Here is a 12,951-nt window from a genome sequence, read left to right on the forward strand (position 1 = left end):
CCCGGGTTCAAGCAATTCTTGTGCCCCATCCTCCCGAGTAGCTGGGATTATAGGCGTGTGCCACCACAGCCTGGCTCATTTTTTGTATTTTTAGTAGAGACAGGGTTTTGCTGTGTTGGCCAGGCTAGTCTTGAACTCCTGACCTCAGGTGATCCGCCTGTTTTAGCCTCCCAAAATGCTGGAATTGCAGGCGTGAGCCACTGTGCCTGGCCTGATTTGCTATTCTTTTGTTTGTTTTCACATGCTATTGAATTTAGTACTGATTTTTAAAACATATTTATAGTTTATTTTCTGTAATTGTATATTGAAGAACAACTCTGACCTGTAAGTAGTAAAGTACACATCAGTTAATACTTTGGAATTTAAGTTCTTGAGCAATTTAAATTTAAACATTTTAAAACTTTTATGCGTTTTGTTTCTTTGACAGGTTACAAAAACAGAATTGGAGAAGTTAAAATCCAGCTATAGACAATTAATAAAAGAAATGAATTCTGCCAAAGAGAAATATAAAGAAGCTTTAGCTAAAGGTAAGGCAAAATTTTAAAAATTGTTTACTTAGGTGATTTTTATTCTTACTATTACAATAGAAAATAATGTCAAAAACCACAATTACTTTTGCACCAACCTAATAGTTGTTTTTTTTTTTTTTTTCTGTCCATCATTTCCATCATTGTTGTTGCTTTGAACCAGGATCTGATCAATGTAAACATACTGCATTTGATTGTTGTGTCGGTAGACTCTTAATCTTTTCATCTAGAACGGTCCTCCTACTTTTTACTGTATTTTTTTTTCCCCAAGAGTACAGTTTTCTTGTAAAATTTCTCATATGCTGGATTGTCTGATTGCATTCTCATGACTACTATTTAACTTGTCCCTAATCTATCCCCTATAGTTCCTGTAAATTTAAGGATAGTGCTAGAGGCTCGACTAGATTTAGGTCAAACATTTTTGACAGGACTGCTTCATAGATGACGATGTATACTTTATGTTGCATCCTACTGGGAGGCACATTAAGTTGGCTTGTCTTACTCTCAGTGCTCAGTCAAGTTTGATTACTTAAGTCAAGTAGTGACTGCCAGATCTCTCCATTGTGAAGATGCCTTTACCCCATGTAACTGCAGAGAGATACATTGGCATGTGTGGATAACCTATCCTCCAACAACCTTCTGTCCATTGGCATCACTTGGCATCCATTGATCGTTCTTGCCAGTAGCAATATTACATTAACATCCTATCATTTGTAAAATGCCTAGCAGATGACTGGGAGGAGAAAGGAGGGTTGAGGGAAGAAACAGAGAACAGTGCAAAGAGGGAATAAAAAGCTGGAAATGGGAAAACAATTCCAAAAGCTTTGCTGATACCCTTCTCTTTTTACGTTTAACTCTTTCCAAAGTCATGAACTCTTTAAGGTAATGCAGGCTTGAAGCAGTGAGCAAAGAAAGCCTCTTGCTCAGGGCTGTCACTCTAGTAAGAGGTGAATGCATTTCAATTAGAAGTGTTTCTTGACAGCAGCATAAAATAACCGGTACTTAAATGCAAAATACACAGATTTTACCTTCCTATTGCAGGTTAAATTCTGAATACCTTTAGTTGGTTAAACACATGGTTAGGTTTAGCCATAAAACAGTTTTGTGAATCCATAAAGCTTTGTGTCTGCACTAAGTAGTATAAAGGAAATAATATATTTTAAAAATCTTTTTAATTGTATATATTAGGAAATAAATAATGCTCTGAGATTTGTCTCTTAGGAGACATCCAGAGGTTTGTTGGAGGTTCTGGCAAATATGGGGAATTCAGGTACTGTTTGCCATCATGTGCCTTAACAACTCCCTTTGACTATCATCAATGCTGTTGTTGTTCGTGGGAAATAATTCTAATATGGGTTTTAGTCTGTTAATTAATTTAAAAAATCATGAATAGTGAAGGTTTGTGTCAGGAGTAACAAAGTAGTATTTAAGCTGCTGAACCTGCAGTCTGTTTTATACCATCAGGTGAGAGTGAGAGCCAAGTGGGAGGTCTTTCTGGACCAATGGTGTGCAAAATACTCAGCCTTCCTTTCTGTTTTTCCTGTGTCTTACCAGTGAAGAAGTGATGGATGATTGTGGGAATAAATTATGTTGTAAGTACCTGGGATTAGTAAGGATTAGTATTTTAGTATGTATTTGTATAGATGCTGTTTAGGTCTTTTTTTGAAAATCAACTATTGAAATTATGAGATAATCTGAGAAATTTTACCCAGACAAGATATTTGATATTAAGGAAATCTTGTTATATTATAGGTTTGATAATGAGACTGTGATTTTTTTTTGAGGTTCTCTTTATTTTTGAGGTAAATGCGGAAACATACACAGCTGAAATGATGTGATATCTGAGGTTTGCTTCAAAATTATCTAAAGAATAGGGAGTAGGTAGATAGAAGTGTAGGTGAAACGTGATTGGTCATGAGTTGATGATCGTTCAAACCAGTTGATAGGTACATGGAAATATTGAACAATTCTTTCTACATTTATATAGGTTTGGATTTTTCCACAAAAATTATATAAAAATAAAGAATGTCACCATTAGAAATGAAGGAAACTAGACATTGGCATAGGCAAGGATTTCATGACCAAAAACCTAAAAGCAAATGCAATAAAAACAAATAGCTGGGACCTAATTAAACTAAAGAGGTTTTGCACAGCAAAAGGAACAGTCAGCAGGGTAAACAGACAACCCACAGAGTGGGAGAAAATCTTCAAAATCTATACATCTAACAAAGGACTAAAATCCAGAATCTACAACAAATCAGTAAGAAAAAACTAACAATCTCATCAAAAAGTGGGCTAAGCACATGAATAGACATGAATAGACAATTCTCAAAAGAAGATATATAAATAGCTAACAACCCTATGAAAAAATGCTCAACATCACTAATTTTCAGGGAAATGCAAATCAAAACCACAATGTGATACCTCCTTACTCCTGCAAGAATGGCCATAATCAAAAAATTAAAAAAAAAAAATTGAAAAAAAAAGCAGTAGATGTTGGCATGGATACAGAGCTCAGGGAATGCTTCTACCCTGCTGGTGGGAATGTAAACTAGTCCAGCCACTATGGAAAGCAGTGTGGAGATTCCTTAAAGAACTAAAAGAACTATCATTTGATCCAGTAATCCCACTACTGGGTATCCACCCAGAGGAAAAGAAGTCATACGAAAAAGATACTTGCACACGCATGTTTATAGCAGCACAATTCACAATTGCAAAATTGTGGAACCAACCCAAATGTCCATCAATAAACAAGTGGATAAAGAAACTGTAGAAGAGTATATAAAGAGTGCACCTGCCTTGCACTCTTCCCCTCAAAATCTCTTCCCCTCAAATCCCCAAAGTCCACTGTATTATTCTTATGCCTTTGGGTCCTCAGAGCTTGGCTCCCACATATCAGTGAGAACATAACTCAGGTTTTCCATTCCCAGATTACTTCACTTAGAATAGTAGTCTCCAGTCTCATCCAGGTCACTGCAAATGCTGTTAATTCATTCCTTTTTATGGCTGAGTAGTATTCCATCATATATATATATATATATATGGAAAACAAAGAAATCAAAGAAAGGTCTCAGATATTTCAGTATCAGATTATTCTGAACCTATTCCTTATCATTTTATATTTATATGCTAATACATTTATGTATTAATTCCTTCATTTAATCACTCATTTATGAAGATTTTCTTCTGTTTGGTAAATGCCAGAGGTATAAAAATGAAAAGGATGTGGACTCTACCTTCAAGCCATTGAAAGTTGAATTTTTTTTTTTTTGAGATGGAGTCTCGCTCTGTCACCAGGCTGGAGGGCAGTGGTGGGATCTTGGGTCACTGCAGCTTCCACCTCCTGGGTTCAAGTGATTCTCCTCTTCAGCCTCCTGAGTAGCTGGGACTACAGGTGCCCGCCACCATGCCCAGCTAATTTTTGTATTTCTAGTAGAGACGGGGTTTCACCACGCTGGCCAGGATGGTCTCTATCTCTTGACCTCATAATCCACCCGCGTTGGCCTCCCAAAGTGCTGAGATTACAGGCATGAGCCACCACGCCTGGCTGAAAGTTGAAATTTTTATAAAATCAAATTTTTACCCAATTAAAAAAATTTTCAAGCCTGTATAAAAGTTGAAATGATAACATAATGAAGTCCTGCATACTTTTTACCTGGATTCACAAATTGCCAAAATTTTGTCATGACTGGGCTTCTGCTGTCTCTATTTCTGGCTCTGTCTTTCTATGTGTATATGTATGAACATATTTATATAAAGTTTTCTTTTGATGAAGCACTTGAAAGCATGTTGTAACATCATAACATTTCCTTATAAATATCTAAGCATGTATTTTCTAAGAACTATATTTTCTAACACAACCCCAAGTTAGCATGCCCAAGGAATTAAACTTTGATACACTAATAAAACTAAATACATACTCTGTTTTCAAATTTATTACAAAAATGTCCTTTATAACCTTGTTTATTTTGGATCCAGGGTCCAAATAAAGGATTATATATTGTGTTAATTGCCATGTAGAAGAATTTCCCTTACTCTCTTTATTTTTTAATAGGTTTATTTTGATACAATTAACATCCAACAGCACTTATTTAAAATATTTATTTTGATAAATTTTGATATATGTACACACCTGTGAAATTATCACTACAATCAAGAAAATGAACATGTCTTTCACCCCTGAAAAATTCCTGGTGCCTTTTTGTAATCCCTGTCTTCCACCTCTCTGTGATCTTCCATCTTCTATCTCCAGGCAACTACTAAGCTGCCTTCTGTCACTATATAGTTTGGTTTTCATTTCTTAGAATATTTAAAAAGGAACCATACAGTACACACTCTATTTTGTCTGCCTTCATTTGTTCAGAATAGTTATTTTGAAATCTATCCATGTTGTTGCATGTACCAGTAATTCACTTTTTAAAATTGCTCATTAGGACTCTATTGTATGGGTCTACTACAGTTTGCTTATCCATTTTCCTGTTAATAGGCATTTGAGTTGTTTCCAGTATTGGGCTATTACAAATAAAATGACTGAACATTTATGTACAAATCTTTGTATGGATATGTGGTTTTATTTTCCTTACATTAATACCTAGAGGGGGAATGACTAAATCATATATTGAGATATGTTTAAGTTTTGAGGAGCCTACCAATCATTTCCCCAAAGTATCTGTACCATTTTGCATTCTTTCTAGTAGTGTATGAGTTTCCTCCACATGTTGGTAGTACTTGGTATGACATATTGGTAGTACTTGGTATGTTTCCTCCACGTATTGGTAGTACTTGGTATGACCAGCCTTTGATCTTAGCTGTGTATCTCATTCCAGTTTTACTTTTCATTTTCCTAGTCACCAATGATGTTGAACATCTTTTCATGTGCTTGTTTGCTATTCATATCTTCTTTAGTGACGTACGTGTTCAAACCTGTTGCCTATGTTTAAATTGGATTGATTTCTTATTACTGAGGTTTGAGAGTTCTTTATATTTTCTGCATATAAGTTGTTCATTAGAAATATGATTTGTAAATATTTTCTTGTAGTTTGGGGCTTATATTTTTTAATGTTGACTTAAGTACAAATATTTGTAGTTTTGAAGAAGTCTAATTCACTTATTGTTTCTTATATGGATTGTCTTTTGGTGTTGTATCTAACAAATATTTGCCTAACTTAAGGTCACTACGATTTTGCGCTTTCTTTTCTTCTAAAATTCTTATAGTTTTAGCTTTTACATTTAGGTCTGTGATCTCTTTTGGCTTTATTTTTGTGCATGATGTGAGGTAAAAGTTTAAATTTATCTTTTTGCATGTGAATATTCAGTTTTCCCAGCTCCATTTGTTGAAAAGACTGTCCTTTCCTTACTGAACTGCTTTGACATCCTTGTCAAAAATCAATTGACCATATATGTGTGAGTCTATTTTCCACCGGCCTGTTTGTCTATCTTTATGTCAGTACTGTACTATCTTGATTACCATTATGTCTTAGTCAATTTGGGCTGCTGTACCAAAATACCATAACCTGGGTGCTTAAAAACAACAGAAATTTATACCTCACAGTTCTGGAGACTGGAAAACCTAAGATCAAAGCACTGGTAGATTTGATGTTTGGTAAAGGCCTGTTCTCTGTTTCATAGATGGTACCTTCTCCATGTATTCTCACAGGGTAGAAGGGGCAAATGAGCTTCCTTAGGCCTAATTTATAAAGGTACTAATCCCATCCTTGAGGGCTCTACCTTTATGATCCAGTCACCCCACTAAACACCCCACCCCCTAACACCTTGCAGGTGTTAGTATTTCAATATATGAATTGTAGGAGGGGCACACACATTCAGACCATAGCACTATAGCTTTATAATTCTTAAAATCAGATAGTGTTAGCTGTTCAACTTTGTTCTTCTTTGAAGTTGTTTTGGATATTCTAGATCCTTTGCATTTCCATATACTTTTTTGGATCTGTGGATAATTTCTGTAAAATAGCCTGCTGGGGTTTTGATAGGGATTGTATTGAACTTAATAGATCAAGTAGGGGAGAGCTGACTTCTTAACAATGTTGAGTCTCCTAATCCATTTACATGGAATGTTTCTCTGTGCAAATCTTACATTTCTTTTATTAAAGTTCTTTCTTTATTTTTGGTGCTATTGTGGATAGTATTGTTAATTTTATTTTTGGATTGTTCATTGCTGGTGTATATATATAAATACAATTGATTTTTGAATATTAACTTTTATCCTGTGAACTTACTGAACTTGTTTATTAATTCTAGTAGACTTTTATTTTGTTTTGTTTTGTTTACATGGTGTCTTGCTCTGTCGCCCAGGTTGGAGTACAGTGGCACCATCTTGGCTCACAGCAACCTCTGTCTCTCAGGTTCAAGCAATTTTCCTGGCTCAGCCTCCCGAGTAACTGGGACTACAGGTGCCTGCTACCACTCCCAGCTAATTTTTTGTATATATGTTTTTTTCCAGTAGAGATGGGGTTTCACCATGTTGGTCAGGCTGATCTCAAACTCCTGACCTCAAGTGATATGCCTACCTCGGCCTCCCAAAGTGCTGGGGTTACAGATATGAGCCACTGTGCCTGGCCTCTAGTTTTTAAATATGAATTTCTTAGGATTTTATACTTATAGGATCATATTATCTATATATAAAGACAGTTTTACTTTTACCTTTTCAATCTAGGTGACTTTTTTTTTCTTCTTCTTTTTCTTGCCTGATTGCCGTGGCTAGATCCTCCAGTATAATATTGAATAGAAGTGAGAGGAGCAAACAGTGTTGGCTTGCCTTGTTCCTGAACTTAGGTGTAAAGCATTTATTTAGTTTTTCACCTTCAAGTATGACGTTTGCTGTAGTTTTTTTAAAGACTTAAAAAACATTGTACTGAAGTAATTTTTCTCTTTTCCTGTGTTAGAATGGATGTTACATCTTGTCAAATGCTCTTTCTGCATCTATTGAGATAAATATGTGCACATTTTGTTTGTTAATATGGTTATTTTCATTGATTTTCACATTTCAATTATTACACCAACCTTGCATAAAATCTCCCTAGTCATGACTAAGGATACAATTTTCTTAGTCAGGATGTATTATTACTTTTTATATTGTTGGATGTGATTTGCTAAGTTTTTGTTTATAATTTATCACCTATGTCTATGTTTCTTGTAATGTCTTTGTCTCATTTTCATATGAGGATAATGCTGGCTTCAGACTGGTTACCTTCTCACCAGTTTTCTAGGAAGATTTGTGTTGAGTTAGTATTATTTCTTTCTTAAATATTGGTAGAATTCACTTGTGAAACCATCTGGATCTGCTTGTTTTTATGTTTCCTTTTTGGTTAAGTTTTTAAAGTATAAATTCACTTGCTGTAATCAATACAGGGCTATTTTAGCCAGCTATGGTGGCGTGTGTTTGTTGTCCCAATTACTTGGGAGACTGAGAAGGAGAAGGATCGCTTGAGCCCAGGAGTTCGAAGTTACATGCCATTGCACTCCAGACTGGGTGACAAAGTGAGACCTTGTCTCTGGGGAAAAAAAAAAAAAATGGGGCTACTTAATTTGTTTCTTTTTATTTTAGGTTTGGTAGGTTGTCTTTTCAGGAATTTGTCCATTTCATATAAGTTATAGAATGTATTGATAGTAATTTGTTCATAATAGTCCTTTATTCACCTTTTTATATTTATGGAATGTGTAGTGACATTTCCTTTATTAGTACTTTTTCTCTTGTTTCCTGATCATTGTGACTAGAGGTTTATCAGTTTTATTAATCTTCTCAAAGACCAGCTTTTGGTCTTTTTTCTTCTGTTTTTGTGATTTCTACTTTAACAATTTCTGCTCTGGTCCTTATTTCCTTCCTTCTGCTTGCTTTAGGCTTAGTTTGCACTTTTTCTATTTTTCTTAATGTGGAAGCTGAGGTCATTGATTTGAGAACTGTCTTCTTTTCAAATGCAAGCATTTAGCACTCTAAAGTTCCTTAAATACTATTGTTTTTGCAATATCCCCTCAATTTTATATAATATGTTTTCATTTTTATTCCGGCCAAAATGCTTTCTAATTTCCTTTTTGATTATGTTTTTTTGTGTGTGTTTTTCTTTGATTCATAGGTTATTTAGAAGAATGCCGTCTAGTTTCCTAATGTTTTATCATTTTTCTAGAGTTTTTTAATTTTTTAAAATTTATTTTCATTGTAGTCTGAGAATGTTTTTATGACTTTAAAATTTATGTAATACTTTATTTTGGCCAGTGAATGTCTGTTTTGGTAAATGCTTTATGTGCACTTGATAAGAATGTGTATTCTGCTGTTGTTCTTTAGAGTGATCTACATTGTCAACTTGGTACAGTTGTTTAATAGTATTATTAAAATTCATTATGTTCTTAGTAATTTTTTGGTCTATGTGTTGTATCAGTTATTGATGGAAGGATATTGCAATCTCCAACTATAATTGTGGATTTGTCTATTTCTTCTTGTAATTCTATCAGTTTTTACTTTATGTGTTTTGAAACTATTATTGGTATATAAGCATTTATGAGTATTATATTCTTTTGATGACCTGACTACTTTATTATTATGAAATGACTTTTATTATGCCTGGCAATATTATTCTTTGCTCTGTTATTCATCCTGTTTGATATTAATGTAGCCATTCCAGCTTTCTTTTGATCAGTGTTTACATAATATATTTTTCTTTTTCCTTTTTTCCTTTATATTTTATTTTTTACAACAGGGTCTCACTCTGTTGCTCAGGTTGGAGTGCAGTGGTGGTGTGCTTATAGCTTGCTGCACCCTCAAACTCCTGGGCTCAAGTAGTCCTCCTGTCTCAGCCAACTGTGTAGCTAGAAATACGAGCATGTGCTGCTATGCCCAGCTAACTTTTTATAGAGATGGGGTTTCGCCATGTTCTCTAGGCCAGTCTCAAACTCCTGAGCTCAAGTTACCTGCCTCCCTGGGCCTCCCAAAGTGTTGAGAGTACAGGTATGAGCCACCATATCTGACCTATCTATATTCTTTTTTCATACTTCAACCAGTTTCCGTCTTTATTTCTGAAATGCATCTCTTGTAAACAGCATATAGTTATCTCTTGCTTTTGTTTCTTGATAATCCCCACCTTTTAATTAGTGGCATTTAGACCAATATTTAAATGTAACTTTTTATCATGTTAAGTTTAATCTGTCATTTTGCAGTTTATTTTCTCTTTGTTCCATGTATTCTGTATTTCACTTTGCCTTTATTCTACCTTCATCTGGATTAATTGAACATTTTTCTGAAGATTCTTATCTCTCTTGCTGATTTGTTAGCTCTAATGTTTTATTTTATTTTGTATGTAATTTACCATAATATATCTTTAAGTGGTATTATGCCGCTTTGTACACATGCCATATATATAGTATGGGAATCTTACAGTAGTATAGTTCTGTTTCTCCTTTTCCTGTCTTTGTGCTATTATAGTGATATGTTTTATATATTTTACTTTTGCTTATGTTGCAAACTACACATTACATTTTTTAGTTTAAATAGTAAATTATCTTCAATAATAAAATATTTCATATATTTATCCATGTACTTATCTTTTCCAGCATTCTTTATTTATCTATGTCTCTATTTCTATTTGGTATCATTTTACTTTTGCCTGAATGGCTTACTTTTAAAATTTCTTGTAATGTAGGTCTGCAAATAATGAATTCTTTATGTATGTCTGAAAAAATATTTATTTCAGTTTCATTTTTAAAATATATTTTTTGGGGGTATAGAATTTTTTTTAAACAGATTTTTACCCCTTCATGTTTTTAAAGATGTTTCTCCAGTGCCTTGTCACAGAGAAATCTGCTATAATCCTTATCTTGGTTGCTCTGAACATTTCATTTTCCTTTGGTAGCTTTTAAGATTTTTCTTTTATCATTGGTTTTAAGCAATTTGATCATGATTTACTTTGTCGTAAGTTTTTTATTGAAGTTTTAATTTATGTTTGTGTTTTTTGAGCTTCTTGTATCTGAGTTTTTAATTTTCATCAAATTTGGAAAACTTTCAGCCATTATTTCTTCACGTATATTTTGTCTCCCCCTCTCTTTTTGCTTTCTTTCAGAGACACCAGTTATACATATATTAGGCTGCTTGTAGTTCTCTTACAGACTCATAATGCTCTGTTAATTTTTTTCCCCCTCGTCTTTTTTTTCTGTTTCATATTGGTTAGTTTCTGTGACTATGTCTAAAAGTTTAGTAATCTTTTCTTCTGCAGTGCCTAATTGCCTTTAATCCCATCTGGTGGTGATTTTTTTTTTTTTTTTTTGGTTGTTGTTGTTAACTCAGGCAGTATAGGTTTTGCCTCCTCAAGGATGATTTAGGTCTTTTCTTAAACCTTTTATATATCTACTTAACTTTTTGAACATACTGAATACCACTATAATAACTGTTTTGAAATCCTTGTCACCCAATTCTAACTTCTGTGTCAGTCACTTTCAGTTGATTGATTTGTTCCCTCATTTTGGGTAGATATTTTTGCTTCTTTGAATGCCTGATAACTTTTGATGAGACGCTATACATTGTGAATTTTAAACTTATCAGACTGGGTCTCATTAACACTTTTAATAAAGCTATAAGACTTTTAGTCCAAGGATAAAATGTAGAACATTGTCTTAATTCATGATAGAGAGAATAATAATGACATTTTGTTTGTGAAATGATGGAAGTTTAAAAATCATATTATTAGGGCTGGACGCAGTGGCTCATGCCTGCAATCCCAGCATTTTGGGAGGCCGAGGCGGGTGAGTCACGAGGTCAAGAGATCAAGACCAACTTGGCCAACATGGTGAAACCCCATCTCTACTAAAAAATACAAAAAAAATTAGCTGGGCGTGGTGATGCGCACCTGTAGTCCTAGGTACTTGGGAGGTTGAGGCAGGAGAATCACTTGAGCCTGGGAGGTGGAGGTTGCAGTGAGCTGAGATTGTGCCACTGTACTCTAGCCTGGCGACAGAGCAAGACTCCATCTCAAAAAAAGAAAATAAATAATATTTTTAGTGCCTTTTTTGAGCTTGTTTTTCCTCTTGGAATTTATAATGATTCTCTACTGTTTTTCTATATGAAATCTATAATATACTTTTCCATGTGTTTGTTTTGTTTCATAAATAATCTGAGGATTACAGTTAAGGTGTTTCTGATTTTTCTTCTGCATAAGTTAAATAATTGAAGTTTTTGTATACTTTAGATAATCCTTTTATAGTGTTTGATTTTTCAAGGAATTCCATAAGTTTAGATTTATCACTGTACACACTTAAGTATTTTGTCTTTGTGTTTGATTTGTCTTTTGATCTCATGTGAAATGAGAAAAAATTTTATATAAAACTTGAAGGAAAATGTTTTATCTATTTTTTTAAGTTGGAATGCTATTTGTTTTTCTATTAGAAGACATTAAACTTTTAAGATTTACTTTTTATTCTTTTTTTCTTGTCAAGGGATTTCTGAAAAAATGCTGCAAAGAATATCTGTATTCTGTTTATTACAGTAATTTTCTGTTTATTTAGGGCAGATCATATTGATTTTACTACACTTATTTTACAATATTCAAAAAAATTAATAATGGTCACTTACAATGTTAGATAGTTTCCCTGGAAATTTCTCATAGACAAACAGTTTTTAAGTACATGATGGGGAGAATAAAGAAATAATTGAAACCAAATCTGTCTGATTTCAGTGTCCATGGCCTTTGTTGGTTTTGTTTCTTCCTATGAAGAACATGAACTAAATTAAACTTTGTTGTGATAATGAAAGATCAAAATACATTAACCTAAGTTTTAGAGTCTTAGTGGACTTTATCATCCTTCCTAATTTGTTCTGAGAGTTATATGAGTTTATTTATTCCCAGATATTTTGGGCTCACAATTTCCTGAAATTGTTCATGTTGTAGATAATATACATCATTGTATTAATCTGTTTTTATGCTGCTGATGAAGACTGGGCAGTTTACAAAAGAAAGAGATTTAATGGGCTTACATTTCCACATGACTAGGGAGGCCTCACAATCATAGCAGAAAGCAAGGAGGAGCAAGTCGTGTCTTACATAGATAGCAACAGGCAAAGAGAGAGATTGGGCAGGGAAATTCTGCATTATAAAGCCATGAGATCTCATGAGACTTATTCACTGTCATGAGAACAGCATGGGAAAGACCTGCCTCCATGATTCAGTTACCTCCCACTGGCTCCCTCCCACAACATGTGGGAATTCAACGTGAGATTTGGGTGGGGACACAGCCAAACCATATCAATCATCTTCACCTATATATATACATGCAGGTTCTTGTGCAGATGCCATGTAGTACTTTGTTCAAAGTAAAAAAAAAAAAAAATTAAAGAGTAAATATAATGCATGCCAATTTTATAATATGTAAGCAAAACCATATTGTATAGTATTGAATTTAATAATTTCAAATGTGGTTTTTTTTT

The 12,951-nt window shown here is 33.9% G+C and overlaps 1 protein-coding gene across 1 annotated transcript in view; it reads left to right on the forward strand.

Moving 5' to 3' along the window:
* Positions 1-12,951, forward strand: part of FER (fer (fps/fes related) tyrosine kinase) — a 498,838-nt gene that overhangs the window by 98,850 nt on the left and 387,037 nt on the right. The window lies entirely within an intron of this gene.

This window comes from Mandrillus leucophaeus, unplaced genomic scaffold (assembly GCF_000951045.1).
Source record: "Mandrillus leucophaeus isolate KB7577 unplaced genomic scaffold, Mleu.le_1.0 Scaffold560, whole genome shotgun sequence".
NCBI classification, from domain to species: domain Eukaryota; kingdom Metazoa; phylum Chordata; class Mammalia; order Primates; family Cercopithecidae; genus Mandrillus; species Mandrillus leucophaeus.